Source organism: Anser brachyrhynchus, assembly GCF_964034855.1.
Source record: "Anser brachyrhynchus genome assembly, chromosome: 5".
NCBI lineage: Eukaryota > Metazoa > Chordata > Aves > Anseriformes > Anatidae > Anser > Anser brachyrhynchus.
The window spans coordinates 21,182,963-21,202,820 of record NC_137699.1 but is presented as its reverse complement, the minus strand read 5'-3'; the positions used below and the strand labels follow the sequence as shown (position 1 = coordinate 21,202,820).

At 37.1% G+C, this 19,858-nt stretch overlaps 1 protein-coding gene across 10 annotated transcripts in view; it reads left to right on the top strand.

The window, feature by feature from the left end:
- NPAS3 (neuronal PAS domain protein 3) overlaps positions 1-19,858 on the top strand; it is a gene marked incomplete at its 5' end in the record, with an annotated part of 615,455 nt that overhangs the window by 57,382 nt on the left and 538,215 nt on the right. Inside the window, one exon of one of the 10 annotated variants that reach the window (XM_080592651.1) lies at positions 1-19,858. This exon is cut by the window's left edge and continues 41,487 nt beyond it; it is cut by the window's right edge and continues 2,278 nt beyond it. The exons of the other annotated variants lie outside the window; for them this stretch is intronic. 10 annotated transcript variants of the gene reach the window in all.

Here is a 19,858-nt window from a genome sequence, read left to right as displayed (position 1 = left end):
GCCAGCATAGAGGATGCAAACAGCAATGGAGAAAGACCAGACATACAAGTTCTAGTTAGATTGGAGGGAGAGAGGGAGGCTGATAACTCTGCCTGTACAGACTTAGAAATGTTGGCTTTCATCTGCAGACTTCTGAAGGAAGTTACTTGTTACTGTGAGAAAGAAAAGCACTTCTCTGCGGTACGGAGAGAGCCTAGAGTGCCTGTCTATTTTGTTTCATGGTAGCATGTAACTTTAATTCATGTGTAAATAAATAATGTTATGAGTTGTGCTTTATTCTGTGCAGCAGAATTTGTTAGGGAACACTTACAGTTTAACCAGTCTGAGATTTTTATAACCTGTTTGTGTTTGGAACTTAAATGAACTATATATTACATGTCTATTTAAAAAGGTTAATGTATGGAATACACGAGGCACTGTTGCTATCGCTTGGTCTGAAAGTTTTTAACTGAGGTGTAATTCTTCTTTCTCACGTGTTGGTATCCCCCACAATTGAATTATCTTGAAAAATGTCAAGTCCATTTGTAGGATGTTCCCATAATTACACTACTGTTAAAATATTGCATCCATATAACCATATCTTAAAATATTCATGAGGTATGTAACGTAACAGCTTGTTTAGTGATTGGTAGTTCACACAGCAGTGCCTCACAACTGTCCAACATAAAAAAAAAGTACAAATAAAAAACACACAGTACAAATCTAAGCCTCAGTCATCAGGCCTAACAAAATAGGATCACTCAAAAGACATCATCTTTACAGCTACATACATCAGCTCGTGTATGGAAGGATGCACTTTCTAACCCAAACTCTTATTTTAATCTTGCATATATCTTCCTGCCTGTTCTGTGTCATATTTGACCAGAAGTCCACAGGAGTGCCAGAGAACTCTCACCTTCTGGGCTGGCATCCCCCTATGTGGCCACCAGCACATAGCAGGTCTTGCCTCTATGAAAGACTGTCCTTGATGAGAAGCAATCTGGAGGTTTCAGAAGAAATGTCTGTCTGTGGTAGCTGTTTCAGACCTTGAAACACTTGCAAGGTCAAAACCCTTGTGGGAGAGCTGAGACACAATGTTCTTGAATCCAAAGAGGATCTCTGACATTGGTTTTGGAACATCTCTCTCTTCAGTAGAGTGCTAGCTGGTCTCCATTTTTTGTGTTATAGCCTTTCTTAAGGTAGCTGTACTTCTTCAGATTTCTAGTGAAAGTATTGTGCTGGGGATGTTAGTGTTGCCAGCTATTTACAATCATATTATGTATTAGAGCAGTGCTCTGGGAGACCTGATCAATGTGTATGAATTCAGAGTGGCAGGTGAGCTATTTAAAGTATTTTTAATGAGAGGATTGATTCATACGGAGAACGATGTTAGTCTGTTTTGGCACAGTGGCAAGACTCCACTTTTCTGTAAAAGGAACTGGTAGAATAGAAAATAATTCAAGGAATGGAAGGACCAAACCAGACTTGAAGCCCTGATTTTTATGTTTGATATCCTGTTTATCTCTATTTTTCTTGCACTCTTGCAGTTGAGTGCTCTGCTATGCCTGACTCCGGTTTGTGCTCCTCAGCTCTCCAGTCTGTATTTCTGTTCTCCCCTTCTTGCTGTGTCTGAAGCAGTGCACTTCTGGTGGAGTTGGTCAGGAGGGAAATAAGTAAAGGAAGAGCAGTAGGGGGGAGAGGTGGGCTGTTATTTCAACTGGGAGGGTGGAAGAGGCTTGGGAGTATTTAACACCGAGTACGAAGATCCTATATGCTTATGGGAGAGAGGACATTCTATTGTGCTCCTCTGTAGTGAAGTCCTGTAGGCAAGGATCTTGTATAGGTTGCATCTAGGTCACCATTCCAGAATGATCAGATTGTGGTAGGTAGGTGATGAGTTAGAGGAAAGGGAAAAGGTACCTGCTAGTGCAGTTCCCTGAATCTCCACTGACTTTTTTTCCCTAGCTCAGTAAATTATCATGTGACATCTATTCTTTCCATTCAGCTGTTCATTTTAATATTTCTTAAAGGCTAGGAAATATCTGTTACAGAAAGAAGCTGTGTGACAAGCTCATTTTTTGTGCTGGGAGAGGGTGAGGGGGATGGTATGAAGCTTGGCATGATGTTCATACTGAACATTAGCTAAACTATTGTGGAACTGCATATGTTTCTCTGGTCCTTTCTTTTTGGCTTGAGATTTTGACATAACAAGCAACCTTTCCTGTAACACTGTGCAACTAAAGCAAAGTAAGTCTTTTTTGTCATCCTTACAGTATATTAGCTGTATTATATATGTGCATGATCAATACCTGTGAGAGCAGTATGAGCATCACATCACAAAGCTTTCCGAACAATGGAACTGTTAAACCAGTCATTCAGATGGATTTTCCAATAATTGTTTTGTACATTTAATACTGTAATTACTTGTGGCAGATTGTAGTAAATATACCACTCTTATATTGTCATACAAGATATATTAAACTCTTTTTTGGAGGTATTGAGCAGTATCATGGTAGGTTTTAGCATCATGAATCAAATGTCATCCTCAATCACTATCTGCTGGATGACAATTTTTTTTTGGGGGAGGGCTGTTTAGTTATTCACATGTGAATTAGGTGTCTCTTAATTGGTGACCTATTTCCTCTGCAAGTATCATAGAAGAGTAGACTTGTAGACTCCTTTCGTCCCTCCTTCCCGTTTTGGTCTTTAATAATGTTCCCCCTGTTGTGCATTCCTGTGGAGATTAGACATAGTGGCAACATGCCAATCTGTTTAGGAGAACATGCCAATTTGATAGGGGGATGTTGGTTGTGATGTGGTCCTTGCCCTTCCTTCCTGAACAGTAAATAGATAACTCTTAACCAGCTGATTTAGCTAGTTCATGCTGAGTTCCAGGTTGTATTTCTCTTATATAGCTGGACCATTCTCATTGGTAGTGGCTTGGCTTGCTGTGAGGCAGATGGGTTAATTTTCTTTAGCCTCTTAGTCAAGTTTTGATTTCTTTTTAGTGTAAGGTCCCATTGACAGAAAATATCGCTATTTTTTGGCACTACGAAATGATAACTGCAGAAATTCTTGCAGTTAAGAGATCTTGGGAGCCCTTGACTTATGGAAGTGTTATGTTCTTTAAATAGGCAGCATTACTGATGTCAAGTTACAAGGCAATGTATATTTCCATGCATGGTATTTTGTAGCAATCTGTACATATTAGCTCTTCAGAATCCTTTTGCAAACATACAGATTCCCAGTAGCCTTTTCTGATTCTAGTAGCTATTAAAATACCATTACTAAAATAACAGTAGAAAGTTACTAAAATAACTTTCCAGTAGTTATTAATGCAGCCACCATTCATCACTAGTGTTATTATCTAGAATTACCAACTGTTCATAAACGTGTTATTCTGCTAATCTAACCTAGACATTACCATTGTGCATTTTATTAATATAGTATGTTATAAGCTAGTTATGGTTTTATTAATATACTAACTGATGCTGATATGTAATTTTTATCATTAACACAAATGGCCTTCTAGTCACTTGGCACAGAAGAATCTTATTCTACAGCTCTAGTTTGTTACTATTCTTGTAGGCATCAGAGGACCTTGGAAATGAGGTTCCTCTATAAAATGTATAAACGATTGCAGGAAAATATAGTCATGTTCTACATAGCTGTCATGATACTTGTCAGGTCTTGCAGGATGCATTCTGATGTGATGATGTATATACACAAATTATTTTTACTGCGAAATATTTATTCAAAACTAAGTCCTTTCTTAAAGGTGTACATATGATCGGTTTACTAGTTTCCATAATGACCAGTTAATTCTTGTATTTGGGGATCAAGTCAGCTGTCATGTGACTTGCTTTATTTTGTCTTTAAACTTCTATCCTGCATCCCAGTGAACTGTTATGTCTATAGGTAACTTAATGTTGTGAAGAAACTCTTTTCTATTATGCATGTGAAATTCTCTACTTTCTGCCTGCTTGGCTTAAGCCAATGTCTGAGGTGGGGTGAGGGGATTCCTTTCATTGAACTGTAAATCTGTCATCACTTTGGCTTCTCTGAAAATGTATTTGTTGTCTCTTAAATCCAGCAGTGTCACTACTAAAGTGCCTTTGTTTTCTTGACTTTCTGTGAACCCAGTAATATCTTAGGACATGCATTCTACACAAATGTCTTCAACATTTATTTTCAGATCTGAATTATCCTTCCTCAATAAAATATATTGTACTCTCATGTTTGCAGAACTTTCTCTAATTCTCTTGTTTCTCATCTTACATGGAGGTTACATGTAACGAACACTCTGGCTAAGGTAACTCTTTCAAGATTTCTTAATGATTATCACTGTAAACTGTCAGCATTATTTTTGGCAGGCAGTAATACAACCTCTTTTCTAATTAAGCTTTTATACCTTCATAAGCATAGGGTTTGTTTCTAAAACTAGAACTGCAATAGCTGAGTAGGCTGTTAATCGGTTATTTTGATGCATGCCTGCGTGTTGAGGTTTACCTGTCTTAAGAATATGCTACGTTAGTTCATCTTGGTTGTTGGGGGGTGAGAGATTGGGTGTGGGTCTGTTTGTTATGCTTGTTTAATATTGTTTCAGCTCCAGGTTAGATGCAGAGAAGCCCTTCATTCATTGTATACTTGCACGGTGTCACTTTAGAGCAAAATTATGTGCTTATGGGGTAAGTGGTGGGTCCAGTTCTTTGAGCTGGTTTATTGAATATATTTTCATGTAGCAGTAGTTCATCAGGTGGTCAGTGTTTCTTGATTCACTGATCAAGACAGTGTGACCATGCAGCAAATCTGACCTGAGCAGTCTTAGTCAGAACACAGTAGAATAGGGAGAAATTAAGGTCATTGACTAGTCATTGTATGGGCATTGTGTGGTTGACTTGTTAGACATCATCTGTGTAGAACATGTCACTTCTTGCAGCCCATTTTTTTCAGTGTGCTGTATTACACTTATTACATTTGCACCCTCTTAAAGCCGTGCCAACCTTGTGCAAGTTGTGCCTTCTTTTCAAGTGGTTGTAACTATCTTTGTGAGTTATATAGCCTTTCAAGTATCCTTGATAAATGAAAGTCTGAAATGGTGTTTGTACTGCAGCTTAAAAATATGCATATTCCAAAGCCATTCAGAAGTAAGGAGTTGAACCTGCATATTGGGTTTCAACCATTCAACCAAAGACAAAGATGATTGAATTCAGTCTTAAATTTTATAGAACTAAATTTAATGGTGAGCACAATCACACTCTGTGGTGATTGTTTTCAGTGCTGCTTTATTAAGTTATGTAATGGCAAGAGTTCAAACTCCAGAGATTGTTGAAATGGTAGATTTAGAGACTACCTTAAAATGCTCTTCAGTAACAAGTATAAGGGTTTTCAATGTGCAGAGATTTTTACCTAGATATTGTTGCAGCTTGTGACTCTTATTTAAATAGTTTGGAGGTTTTAGACTTAATACTGTGCTTTTTAAAAAATGTTTTAAAATCTTGTTTTATTCCCCAAAGATTTGTTTTCCGCTGTTGCGATTAGATGATGACAGCTAGCTGGCTTTTAAAATTGATCAGGAAGTATTCTGGCAGTCATTCAGTGTTGTAATAGCACTTTAATGGATATGAGCTATTCACCCAGATCAGACTCAATGTCAAAACAGGCGAAAATACAGCTGTCACTCTGGACAAGAAGTTACACATATGCAAGCAGCTGCTAATAATACTGGAAAGGGAGCCTTATAATAATGCTTTAAAGGTGCATGCATATATATGCATACATACTGATTCTACATGTGTAGACACCCCATAACAAATATGCTAGAGAGGAACAGATTTGTCTCATTTTGTTTGTGGTTGTGTTTAGGAAAAGAGCAGCAAAATGTATGTGTATAAGTTGCCCTGACCTGTGAGGAGGTAGCAACAAGTTCATTAGTGCTGGTGGGCTTGCAGGTGTGTGCTTTTGTAATAATTTCTGTGTGATGTGTTGCTGGGACTGTGGTGTAAATCTTATCTTGCAAAATGATTGCATTGTTGTGGGCCCTTGTTTAATGCACTGGGCTGTCAGTTTCAGTGGAACTCTGACCATGCATATAGATTAAGCCTATGGCTATAGAAATGCAGTGGCTTTTTAAAAGACTGTTTTCTGTCTGAAAATTTAATAACTAATTGTAATGCTTATATATGCTTGATTCTTGTGGTGCCTTTGGTCAGGATACTTTGCACTCTCATGTTGTAGTGTTTAAACTGGTCACATGGTTTGCTTCAAGACTCTGCAGTATTGGAAAGATAACTATTATCCAGATGTGGATAAAAGAGCTCATGCCTTGCACTGTTGGAAAGCATATGTATCTAACAGAGCTGATGTTTGATATAAATGAAAATTATGATTTCTAGGGATATTATGTTTTCTTTCCTATTTACATTTACTTATCTCTACACTCTAAATCTAGACTATGTCAACACTTTGGCTCAGTAGTGCTCAAGAAAGTCAAGAAGCAGTGAGACTGGGGAATGCCTTGTACCCCCCTTTTAGGCAACAGATGTGCTATTTTAATATATCTTATTGCAAAAGCAGTAGGGCAGTGGTCATTTTTCTTGCTTCTGTTAGTGAAGGCTGGTTAATTTTATCATTTTAAGGGATTTTTTTGCTATGGAGTTTTAGCTTGCTGTGTTTCCCTACACTGAAGCACGTAAGAATATACAAGGATGTCCTCTGAGCATATTAAATATGTTCACATAGCTCCCAAAGCTAAAGAGGCAAATCTAGATGTTACAGGAATATTTTGAAGGCCATAAAATAATAGGTCACTTATTATGATTTTACATAAACGTAAAGATTCTGTAATGGTTTAGTCACACATTAAACCCACGTGCACCAATTGTATTCAGAAAGTATGGGAAGAATAAAATTGACCACAAGCTTGAGGATTTTATCTCCTTTGTGTGGCTTATCAGACTAAGAGGGACTCTGAACAGGCCAGTGAAGCAATCCATGCTAAAATAAGTAGTAGTCTGCCTGTGCTGAGATATGCGAGACGGGGGTCTCCTTGGGGACAGCAAGTAGAGGAGTGCTTGTCACCTTAGATCATCGAAGTACTGAGAGGAGTAGAAGTGGGACTAGTCTGTGTGCAGTTCTTGTTGGCTAAAGTACTTTTGTTTTTTTCCTGTCATTTCTAATCTACAGTGAATATAAAAGCAAGCATTAGATAATGTTACATGTGACATGCATGCCAACACTGTGCACTTGATGAGCTTGTTACTGTACCTCTTTAGTCACCCTGGATGGTATTGAAGTTGTACCTGTTTAAGTGGAGTAAGGTGATATTCTGTATAAGCAAATCTGCATCATGTATTGCTTGCTATATACCTGAAAGTTAGACATCTGTTGCATCCTTTTGTCACCTTTTCCTGATAAGGTATTTTCAAGCTCATGCATTCTTCCTGGATGTCTGGGTTTTCAGGAAGTGATGACATTATAGCATTTTTAAAGTATAGTTCAGGAATTATATGGAGTACAGGAGTTCTATTGTTTTGGCTATTTAAAACAATCTCTTGGCTCTAGTGAAATTTTTAAAGAGAATGAGCAGTATAGTATTTACTCACATATGCTGTGGGATTACTTCTTGTTTGGTTTTCTTTTGAAATCAGGCTGAATCAGGAGGAAAAACTCTTCAAAACAGTTACCAGAAAGAATATTTGCCTACCTGCAAATTGATTTATTTCTTTCCTCTACCATCTTGTCTCCTCATGAAAACTTCATTCTCTGAACAATAATGCACGATGTTCTTCTGACTAATGCTCCCTTTCTTTTCTGCTCTCTCGCTATGCCGTGGAAGATTTACAGTGCCTATAACCCCTCAGCACACTGAGAAGAAACTACACACCTCTGTGCCTTTCCCCCCGCCCCCATTTAGTCTCTTAGATCTGGTTCCCACCATGGTAACCACATATGGCTATAGAATCATGGCAGACTTGCAGCAGAGGCATCTAATGACTTGCTGTGCCTGGTATAAATTGCTCAAACAGCATCCTTCCAGGTTTTCCTCTCAAGGGAGCAAATGCTTTAAAGAATGACCTTCCTCTGCCCCAGCACGTCAACCTGGAAAGTTTCTATTCGTTATTGAATTCCTGACAAGTAATAGGCAGTACTTAAACCTACTTAGGGCATAAAATGTGAAAGATATGCTGTTGTTTTTTCTTTTAAACCATCATTATTTTTTTAATATCTCATAAAAAGGATGTTGTTTGCATTTCAGATTTTTCTTTATTTTGTGTCAAGACATCCAAAAAGATATTTTGTATTTAAATGCCTCTTCTAAAACTAGACAAAATATATTTTCAAAAACATTGTTGTCAACCTTCTCATCCTTGAATTACACAATACTAAAGAATTGAGTCCCTCCAATTTTGGAGAGACTGATAGGGCACTCTGATGTCAATAAATGGCAATACAAAAAATATTCATTGTCTTGCAGTCCTTTTGAAACATCAAATTCACGATCTTTCTGCTGACAGGAAACACAGTTCATTTTATGTCATCATTAAGCAAGCAGACAGGCTTTTACAGCATTGTCTTTGAGATCGGTTGTTCTGATAATTGTTCTGAGTCTTGCTACTTGCACTCCAGAAATCCCAGAAGTTTTTTCATAATCACTTTCCTTACTGTAAAAGTAGAAATTTTGAAGATACAGGGGACAAAATGTCATTAGAAACCAAACTATCCATATCAGTTGTCTGTCTTTTTATTTAAACTTAGGAAAAATAATGTGCAATTACAGCTAATTACATATAATCCTTAGTAATCCCCCACAGAAAGTACAAATTGTCAGGCCACACAGTCCTTTTCAGGACTTGAGTTGCGTACGTATCAATCTGTTTTTACAATTTTTAAATGCTCAGTTCATTACTGTATTTTTTTCCAACTGTCTTGTTATAATTTAATATAGAACCTTGGTTAGGAAGGGAGGGTGGGACTGAAACAAATTAAGATGGAAAAGGCAATTAAAAGTGTCCAAAACTGTGTTTGTGCCATTCTCTAGGGAAAAAAAAGGACACTTGAGACTTATGAGACTCTTATCCATTATCTTTGGGGACATTTTTTCTCACATGGACAAATAGTTAATATGAAAAACACTTGGGAAATGTTCAGATATTTCTTTATGCTTTTGGGGGGTCTATTTGCTCCTTGTGTATTAGTTGTTTGTGGGGGGCGGGGCAGAGGGAGAATATTTTCACTGTCAAAAGAACTGGGACTTACACAAAAACATCACTGAAATTGTTGGCTTTGTGTTTATCATGTGGTTTAAAAGGCAGTGTCTCTTAACCTGTCTCTGTACCTACAAGCAGGTATGCTTCCAGCAAGTTTACTGCTCTAGGGATTAAGTCAACTGTGCAGAAGCTCAGTGTTTTTGGCCAATCTGTGAAAATGCCTAGTGTAGTACTGAAAGTTTCTATTCACACCATTTACCTCAAATATTGTAGTTTGGATGAGATTGTTGCTGAAGTGGCTGAATGTTTTGGTAAAAGCATCTTACAAGTAGAAGATGCAATTTAATGCTTTGCACTTCATTGAGTTTCATTTTTTTTAGTTGTTGCTTCCGTATAGAAAGTAAACGGCAGTGCAGCTTACTTGGAACACACCTACCTGCCAGGCTGATGTTGCTTAAAAGCTTGTACATTGTTTCTGTAAAGGCTTGAGGTTTTGTTTATCCTGTGTTATTTTTATTTTACCTAGAGAGGGGTTGGTATTAATTAACTCACAAGCGGTATAATCATTTATTATTTCCATTGTAAGGGTCTAAGGCTGATACTTTTACACTCAGTAAATATTCAGAAATTATATATATGAGAGGTTAGAAAGACTCTTGAATTTTAATTTGTCTATTTACCACCATTATTCCCTGAGGCCTGTATCTTATGCATATACCTTTCCAGAGGATACTTTACTGCTAATTGAATTTAACCTGAGCCTGTCTGTCTGTCTTCTCTCTCATTTCCATCCCTCACTTTTGAAGAGAAATCTATAGTCAGATTTCAGAGTTCTTTAAATCTTTAACCAACTTTTTTTTGATAGCATAAGTCACTGCTGTTAAGAAGGGTGATGGAGGATTTTGAGGGAATAGTACAACTTTGTCCCAGTACCAAGAAATGCAGAGCCTAGAAATCTGAGGAATGCAAAAGCTCTCTGCATGTCTAGCTCCTGCCCACAGTAACCGTGCCAGCTTATGGTACACTTGATGCTTCTACCACGTAGTGTGATGTCTGCTGGTACAGATGCTGTTACTGCGTGGGCTTCTAAAGAACCCGCACTGTGGTGCCAAGTGACCTGAGATATTTGTTCATGCCCAAGGAATATCTGCAGCAATGGGTGCCTTGGACCTTTCTGTGGTATGTGCAAGCCTTGGGTTCCACTTAACTCTAATGAAAACAAGTCCTACAGCTATGCATCTTTCCTTTTATGTCTGCAGATATGTCCCATAGCTGCCATGCTGGTATTTGGTGGAGGGGAAGGGGAGCATGTGAAACAGCTGGAACTCATGCTGCTGAGGTCACTGAACTTCCAATTAGGCTTGGAATTGAAATTGGGCCTAGTGTATGATAGGCAATCAGTGTGAACTACATTGAATTACTCTGTTTTAGTTTTGTTTAACTATTTGGGATTTATGGTCTGTTCCAAATGGGTGGCTTGCAGGCTCTGTTTTCAAGACTGTTAAAACAGCTTAGTCTACAGTTGTCTTAATGATTTATTCTTTTGCTAAGGTCCTTGTCCATTGAACAATAGCAGTCTTCTGGCCAACTGTAAATGGAAAAAAATACTATTTTTGGCCACTAATATTATCTGTGAGTCCAGTAACAGACGTGATATAAAAATGGCTTGATTGCACTGTTCCTTCTTAATGCAAGGGGTGGCTCTGGATACTAGCACTAGAAAAAATGTCTGCTGTCCTGGCTTCAGCTGATGGAGCTGAGCCTGCAGCTACTCCACAGCTCATGATCTTTAGGAAAACAATCCTATGTGTCACTGCGCTTCTGAACTTTGGGAGGAGCCATCACAGGTAGTTTAACCATACTCTACATATCGGGAGATAACAGTCATATGATGCATGGAGTCAACGGGAATCTGTAGATCAAATAGCATTAGTAGGTTTTGACTGTGTCCATAGCCAGCAGGTGCTAATTTGTTGAAGCATTGCTTAAGTCTGTGCAAAACTTCCATATGTTTATAGCACAGCATTATGGAAGCTGAAGAATTAATGAGAAGTGGTAACTATCATGGAATTTAGCAGTGCAAATTGATGGCATCTCCTGGCGAATCAATCTGCATGGAGTTAGGTGATCTCTGACATCACTTCAGTTTGTTAACTATAGCCACTGCTTGAATTTTTTTCTTCACGCACACAAGCCTCAGCTGTCTTGGGCAGGCCAGTGGTACATGCACACACATACGCTGCACAGCCACCTTTTGCCCTCCTCTGTCTTAGTGAGGGGCCCTTCTGCCCAGCTCCAGTGTGAAGCAGAGGGAGCATCTGGCCCTTTTTGATTGGAAACTTGCTGGGTAACTGATTCCTTATGCAGAATTAAGGATTCTGAAACAGACCCTGATGACAGCAAAGCTTTCATGAGCGGGTTCAAGAAGTTGACACTGATGCCTTAGAACAGTTGAAAAGAAAAAATGATGTGGAAGTGAACTAATATAAATAATTTAATAGGAAATCTCTGTGCAGGCTCAAATATTTTTCAGAAAAAAAGATGACTATATGTTGATATCTGGCTATTTTGCTAGTGTTATGGAACCCATGTAAAAATCCAGAAACCTTCTAAAATCTTGTCACTAGAGGTGTTACAGCATTTCAAAAGATCTGCTTTTTTTTAGAGAAGAAATGATGTAAAGTAACACAGGAAGAAGAGAAGGAGCACTTTATTCTTACAGGTTATACTATTTTACTATTACTGTATGTGGTCTTAACAGCTCAGGAGTTGACATTTTTACGACATACTGTGCAAAAGTACTGGAAATTGTTTCCTCATGTTGGGGAGGGGGGAATCAAACAAGGCTAGCCTGTTACCCAAGTAACTTGAGAAACATCCCTCTAGTTGTGTTTATGCTTTACTCATCAGAACTGATCTCTTTAAAATAAAAAAAAAAAATGAAGTGGACAGAAGCTGGTTAATATTACTAGGCGATAAAATGTGATTAACCATTAACGCAGTCCTAGAAAACTATTGAGGGTAGTTGCTGATATCCTTTGCCAGAACAGTCAGGGTTATTTGGAGTGTCAGCCTGACAATAAAATGAAAATGAATGCAGGTTTTGCATGTTTACTATACATTTAAAATACTTGTTAGGAATTTTTTTCACTGAACATGCCTGTGTCTGTGCACACGTGTGTCACTGGGAGGCTTGTGTGAACAGACTCTGTCCTTTTAGTTTTTGAAGACGTCTGATTTAGGTTTATGTGGCCCAAGGATGTTAAATAATAAGGGGTTAGAATATTGTGTACACTTATTTTCAGCAGCATGAACACTGGAACAGTATGGTTTCATTAAAATACATCGTCTGTAACATTTTTGTGGCTTTGGATAACATTTGTATATACAAAACCATACTGTTGTGCAGTTAGCTTTTTTTCTGTTAGTTCTCTTCTGCTATCTGATTGCAGTCTAATTTCCATTGTATTCACTCTGCTATAGAAATACTTAATGTCAGGAAGGAGATATTTACTGGAATACGTGAGTCCAGAATTCATCACGATTCAGTGTGAAATCTGCTCGCCCTTTGCTCCCCACCCCCTCTTGAATTGGAATGAAATGTGCCTTAAACTGAAGTGAAATACATCACATGCAGCAACAGTGGGCCCTTGCTTCGCCTCTATTCCTGGTGTGAAATCGATACACTATCTTTCCTCCTGACCTGTTCTGTGACCTCCATTGCAGCTTTCATGCTGAACAGCAATTGCTTTGAACAGTCTGGGTCTGCCACAGCTCACAAATGATTCTCAGCTTCTGTCTAAAACTGGTGCTGATAACAAAGGCTTGATTTTAAATAATGCAGTTGTACTCATCTTCTAATTATGAATTACATGAAAGTGCATGGTCTTCTATTATTAAACATTTTCAATAGCATGTACAGTATGCATGCAGCCAGAATGACTCCTTACTGAGAAGACTTGGAGTTCTGTTTCTAAATGTATCTGATAAAGTTTGTTGTTATGGAAGAGAAATGTAGCAAATACTTCAGAAGACTATTCATGCTATTTTTAAGTGGAAACACATTTCTCTTTGACTCTATCATTTGCTAATATGATACCAATTCTTTTTTACACTAACATTTGAATTTTCAAAGGAAAACCGTTGGGCAATGTGTGCATTTAAAGGAAGAGGACTGTTTATTGAACAAAGATGTTTTAAAGCCATTGCAAAACTAAGAAAAAGCCAATCCTATGCTTAAAAAGAAATCAAAACAGAAGAAAATAAATCCTGAATTTCTGATTACTAATAATGAATCAGGAAATGTTGTTTTAAAGATTTTTAAGTGTGATTTACTAGGGGATTATTGAAAGCAAAGACAAATTGAAGATATAATGGGCATTTATGCTTGCACCAACAAGTCTATTGTGCTATTAGCTAGATTACTTTAATAGCCTTTACTAGCTTTGAAATCAAGAATCTGCCTGAACTGCTGGATAAGCATTTATTTTCCTACCAATGTTTTTGGAAAAATGAGATATCTACAGATTTGTGTTATTTAAAAAATGTCTCCTAATGGAGTATTCCTCTGCCACTCATTTCCCCAGAACAAAAATGTTACGGTAACAATTTTGGCACAGCGGTTGAAGTGAAAATCAGCTTTCAACATAATATAGCTTGCTAAGAAATACTAACCCCTGTAATGATAAATATACTGTCTGGATTTTACTTATTTATGAGATTGTTTACAATGAAATTATCCTTAGTAAGATAGAACATTGCTTTATATACCCACTTTAACAATACTTAACTATATAAATCATCTACTTCTACTTCCCCTTCATTCATTCTGGCTGTTACCAGCCTAGATTCCAGCAATATAAGAAGAAATCTAGGAAAAGAAAGATGCATAATAATGGTGCCTGTGTCTTACAAAGAAGCCTAAGAGTGGCTGTGAATCATTGGTGTCAGACTAAGTCGTATGTTAGTGAAATAATATTCCTTTGTTAAATGATATCTTTGGAATGCTTTTGCAGCAGTCTTTATTGTGTTAGTATTGTTACCATTATGACCTGTATTTGGAGAACTTAAATAAGTAAAAATTGCTGTATTTCCAAAGTGTAACCATGTCATTGTAACGTAGGTATTCAAGACATACTTAATGATGCAGTATGACTGTCCAGTAGCAGTATATTTACAAAAGTCAAAATGTTGAGTTATCCTAAAACATGCCCAATTGGGGTCCTAAGAACTGGAAAACTGGGAATCCAAAATCTAACAGGTGGCACTGCTGGGAAGCTTCTATTTTTTTCTTTCTAAACAAGTTAGAATGCTCTTAAAAAAACAAAACAAAACAAAAAAACAAACAAAAAAACACTACTGCATTTTTCTCCAAAGCTTTCAGTGCCACCAGCTGTTTTCTCTCCATTAATACATTTAGACTGCCTTACGTTTTCACTCATTGTTCATGAAGAGGCGTGTATCAAAGATGCCTTTCAGAATAGGTGCAAGTCAGCAATAGGCAATCAGGAGTTTGTATGTTTGAATGCTAGGCACAGATATCCATTTATCCCTAAATATCAACACTATCCTTTTTGACTTCTAAATGACCTTCATGGTTTTCTGCACAACCCTGGACTTCTCTTCATTGTTCTTAGCTTGTTTTTTCTTAGTTACTTAAAACATGTTGTGATTTAAGCATGGGTGAAATAATGCATTATATTGTTTAGCCCAATACTATAAAAAATAGTCATGCAACAGTGGTTTCAAGGAATATTGCTTATCACTTACCTGAGAAAAAGAAAACCACAAGTTTGCATGGTTGCTTACACTACTACATACAAATCATGTTTACATACCCACGATGGAAAGTGCACTTGCAAAACAATTTTTGTTACTTAGAAGTCATTTCCTGTTCAGATGTGCATATGTGAATAGTGAGCATGCACGTCTGCATGTACGGTACTACAGGCTTAAGTTCAGAAACTGCAGAAGCTTTAGCTTCAAGTAGGCAATGTGGAAGTAGCTTGTGTGTCCATATTGCTGCTGTTGTTTCTTTGTAAATTGTCCTACTTCAATATTATCTTCCATGAAGAGTGGATTTTGTGAGGAATAGTTCACACAATGGTTCAAGAAACATTCTTGTCCTGCAAGAGAAGTGCAAGATCAATAATAAAGCTCTCCCATTCACAGAAATTCACAGAAATAATCAGTTTTAAAGATGAGATATTTATGTTAAGGCTACGTAATGCTTAAAATCTTCTTTGACGCAGCACAATATTGTGCTAACTTAAAAATAGAATGGAAAGCACTTCTTTTGTTTCTTGGAATAATCCCAAATAGCATTTTCTGAACATTTTAACATTAAACGCATTTAAACCAGTGTGTTTTTATGATTATTGTGAATGCAAGCAAGTAATATGGGGATGTTCCTTCCAATGAATTGTTGTACAACAAGACTTGATGGTAATTCTACCTTTCCCAAAATCTGATATCAAGCAATTTATCTTCTAAATAATACTCCTGAGTACTAAACCTGAAATGTTTTGGCTTCGGCCCAAGTCAAACTTCAGGAAGCTTATTCTCAGGAGCGTATTCCCTACCTCTGTAAATTTAATTGCTGTAATGAATAGAATACATGTGTCAAGATATTACTTATGAGTTTTACCTGTTTACTTCTGTTCCTGAAACAGAAACATCAAAATGACAAACTCAGGCTCACATAAAGGCTTTAGAGGCAAATTATTTAATAATATTTTTTAAAAAAAGAAATTTTAGATACTGAGATATAAACCTGCTGATCTGGACATCTCATTGTCTGAAGATTTTGAAAAACTATGATACTGACATCCATTAGGAAAAAACATTTGCCCCTATGTTCTGCAGAGCTCTACATAATATCTCCTCACATCATGTTGTCGTAGGAGATCCTGTCAGCAGAAATGGATGGGTAGTAACTGCATGAATCCACCAGCAGAAAGTACTATATGGACTGGGGCACTGAAGACCTTGGACTTGATAGATCCATAACATAGGCAGTTCTCCCCTTATCCTGATGCTGGGAAATTAAACCTACAGTCCTATTCAGACCACTGGATTATGGACTGAAGATTGCATTTAGTCCTATAGGTCTAGTTCTATTCCTGATTCTGTTTCCTCTGAATGCCAAAATGTGGATTCAAACACTTAAAAAAACAAACAAACAAAAAAACTTTAAACAACAACACAAAACATAACACCACTTCACTTATCCAAGTAACAATGAAGTAAAACTAACTTGAAAGTGTTTTTATGTTTGTCATAAAATATGAATGTTTTATTATAATAAAAAAACTACTTAAATTTGTAGAGGAAACAAGGATGACTCTTGTTCTTGAAAAGAGTGCTTTTTGATCTATTAGAGTTTTGTTAGCAAATATTAATCAGAGTGAAGGGGGGAATGCATGATTATTCTGTCATGAGCTTCTGAAAACATACCCCATTTAAAGTTTACTTAAAAAAACATTTATATGCTTATGAATTGTAAAAGAGTAAGTTGAAGATGCTCACTTCTGCTTGGATTTCTAGATATTAGAAGAAACTGAGGGAGCTCTGAGGCACCTCACTGAGCTAACAGGCAGGATAATGGCAAATATTTCATTGTTGATAAATGAAAAGTAGCGCACATTGGAAAACATAATTTGAACTACTCATACATATTGCTGGGTTCTAAATTAACTATAATCTAGAGGAAATATGCCCGGATGTCAGTGTGGACAGCCCAGTTAAAATCTTTAAATTAGTGTGCAACGCTAAACAGCGAGCAGTCTTAATGTTTTACCCTATCTCTCAATAAAGCTTATAATGAAAATACATCTAATGATTCTATAGTGTGAACATTACAGCAAATATGCTGTAGTATGTAAATTGATAGTATGACATCGCTTGAATAATAGTTTCTGTTCTGATCACAATAAGAAAAAAATAGCAGTAACAGAGACAGTCTGAAGCAAGAAGGATTACTTCTTTAACATGAAGAGGCTGAAGAGATTGGGCACAAAGAGAAATAAATAAGGAAAGAGAAATAAATAAGGAATGAAAGACGTACAAAATACTAACAGATATACACTGAATGCTCCTACTTAGGTTTATAGTGGGACATGCAAGAGGATAAGAAATTAAGGTCGACAATTTAAGAATACTAAAATGTATTTAAACTCCTTCCCAAATGCTGTAGGACTAATTATTGAAATTAATTGCCCTCAACTTCCTTGATACCAAAAAATTTAGAAAGGATCACAAAGGATTTGATATTTGTTGAAGTATTGAATGCGTTCACCATTTCAGCAAGGGATGGACCAAAGGTTGGGCATTCAAGATCTGGCTTCGCTTCTGTCTGGTAGTGACCTACTCTGTGACCTTGGGTTTCATCTCAGTTTTTCTTAGTTGCCAAAATCCTTTGTTGTAAAGGACTGAGAAGGGGTGGTAGTGGGTGGGATGGATGATGAACTGTCTGTTCAACTGTTTAACTTGTAAGCAGGTGCTAAGCTTCCTATTTAATCAGTAAGAAATGCAGTCTTCTACACAAGAGCTAAGTGCCCAAATGTTTCTCATCTCTTACAGGTCCCTGAAGATCTCTATATAAACAATACTAAACTTGAGAAAAAGTAATAAAAAAAATGAAGTGATAGAAGTATGTATAATAAGATAGATATGAGCCAACTACTAACTGGATGAACTTGTAAAATAATTTTAACCATAGGGCAGATGTCTCTCTAAAGCTGTTCATGCTTTATGTGCTTATCAAGTAGCATAATCAATATGTGTAATTGCTGCAGTCTGTATTGCTTTATAATCAGTGCAGTGGGAGTGGAGAAAAGATAGACCAGACAGATACAGTTGAGTTTAAATAATAGTCCAGTAACCTGGCAATGTCCATAAGACCTAGTCATGCGAGACTACCATCAATTTTGTTATAAGAAGTTTCCCAAGCAGAGGCCAGTCCTGAATCTTACGATGAAATGGGGTTCATGCATAAAAGTCAGCTAGAGTCATTACTTTTCTGTTCAGGTATCCTATTTCACACTGCAGTAAGGGTAGGGGACGTGTATAGGGGACTGCTTGTGGTTCAGCCTGTAGGCAGACATGCACATGAACCATAGGGATGTTTATTTCTGGAAGTTAAGGTCTATAGTCTATAGCAATGGTATTTTATCTGTGATATGTTTCAGTAGTACCTCTGAGCTGTTGCCTGTTCTCTTCTGCATACACTGATGTTCCTCAAATATTGACCTGATTATGTTTTGGAGGAGATTTTAACGCTTCTGCATCCTACTTAGAAATGTTTGATGGTGTAGAAAATGCATTCAAGTATATTTTTTTACTGACTGGTGTACAGACTAGGGATAAATACAAGTGAGGATTCAAATTGTGGCCTTACTGTTTCAGCCCCCTTCTTTCTTCAAGGGCTATAAGAGATCACCAAAGTGTTATGTAGAAGGCCCAGATGGTTTATACCTTATCCTCTCGTTATCTCTCAGCAATGGACAGAACAACAGACTAATTCTCTTACATTCCTTGGAATATTGTAGCAGATACTACATTTTCAGCTTAAAAATATATTCATACTTCTCCTTTTAAAGTAAAGTAACTACCTTGTTTGGAGTTACTCATGTGTAGTTGGAGGGGGAAAAAAGGTGGTAGTACCTCATTCTGAGACTGCAAAAAATGAGAGCGAAGAACGTGGGAAATAATATAGGGATGTATAGAAAGATGAGGTGATGTTGGGGAAAAAACTGGCAGGAGGTCAAAGAAGATGCAGACAAGTTTTAATTTAGATTTTTTTTGTAGGGTTTCTGTAATCTTTTGAATGACATCAGCCAGGGAAATACAGGTATGAGGTAGAAATTCAGATTTCTTCCTTTGTTAATATAAAGTTTATGTACTCACAAATTAGAAGAGGTTAACAATTATTTAACATTCATGAAAGTTCACAGTAATTAAAACCTTCAACTGGATTTGTGCAGCTTGCCTGGCAGAGGAGTCCATATATCTTATGTTTCTCTATGACCAACTGTCTTTGAGAATTGAAGCCTAGGATCCTCCCACTTGTCCCTGCTTCTTCAATGTAAGTCCATCTGCTGCTAGCAATGTTACTGTGCTGATAGTAACATATAAGGGTATACTTTTTGTTAGAACGGGAGATGAGCATAGGAGGTGAGGCTCTGAATGTAAGATCTTTCTCCCCAGTAGAAAATGCTTCTAATACCAAGTCTGTGTTACTTCCACAGGATTGAAAAACTATGCTTCTCTTTCTCACCTGAAAAGATTAAAATATATCAGCGGTGTGTAAGAAGTATAGGGTTCTTGACCTCTGCCAAAAATTAACAATTTCTAGAAGGTGGGAACAAAGCTCAATGAACAGATATATTTTGCACAATTTTTTATTTTCAAATATTTCATGGGAGCAGAAAACATTTGTTTCTGGAAGTTAAGTGAACAGATCTAACCTCCAGCACCAGGTCTGAACCATACCACAGTTACCTAGCCAAAGTGAGGCAGGAAAAAATAATTACTGCAGCCTACCAAAAATGTTCAAGAAACCAGCAGAACTTTCCAATCACCAACTTTAGGAAGAAAGGACAGTTAGCTCCTGTCCATGATGTCTACAGTTTGGAATACTTGATGCTTTTCCTTGTTGTCCGTTTTGTATT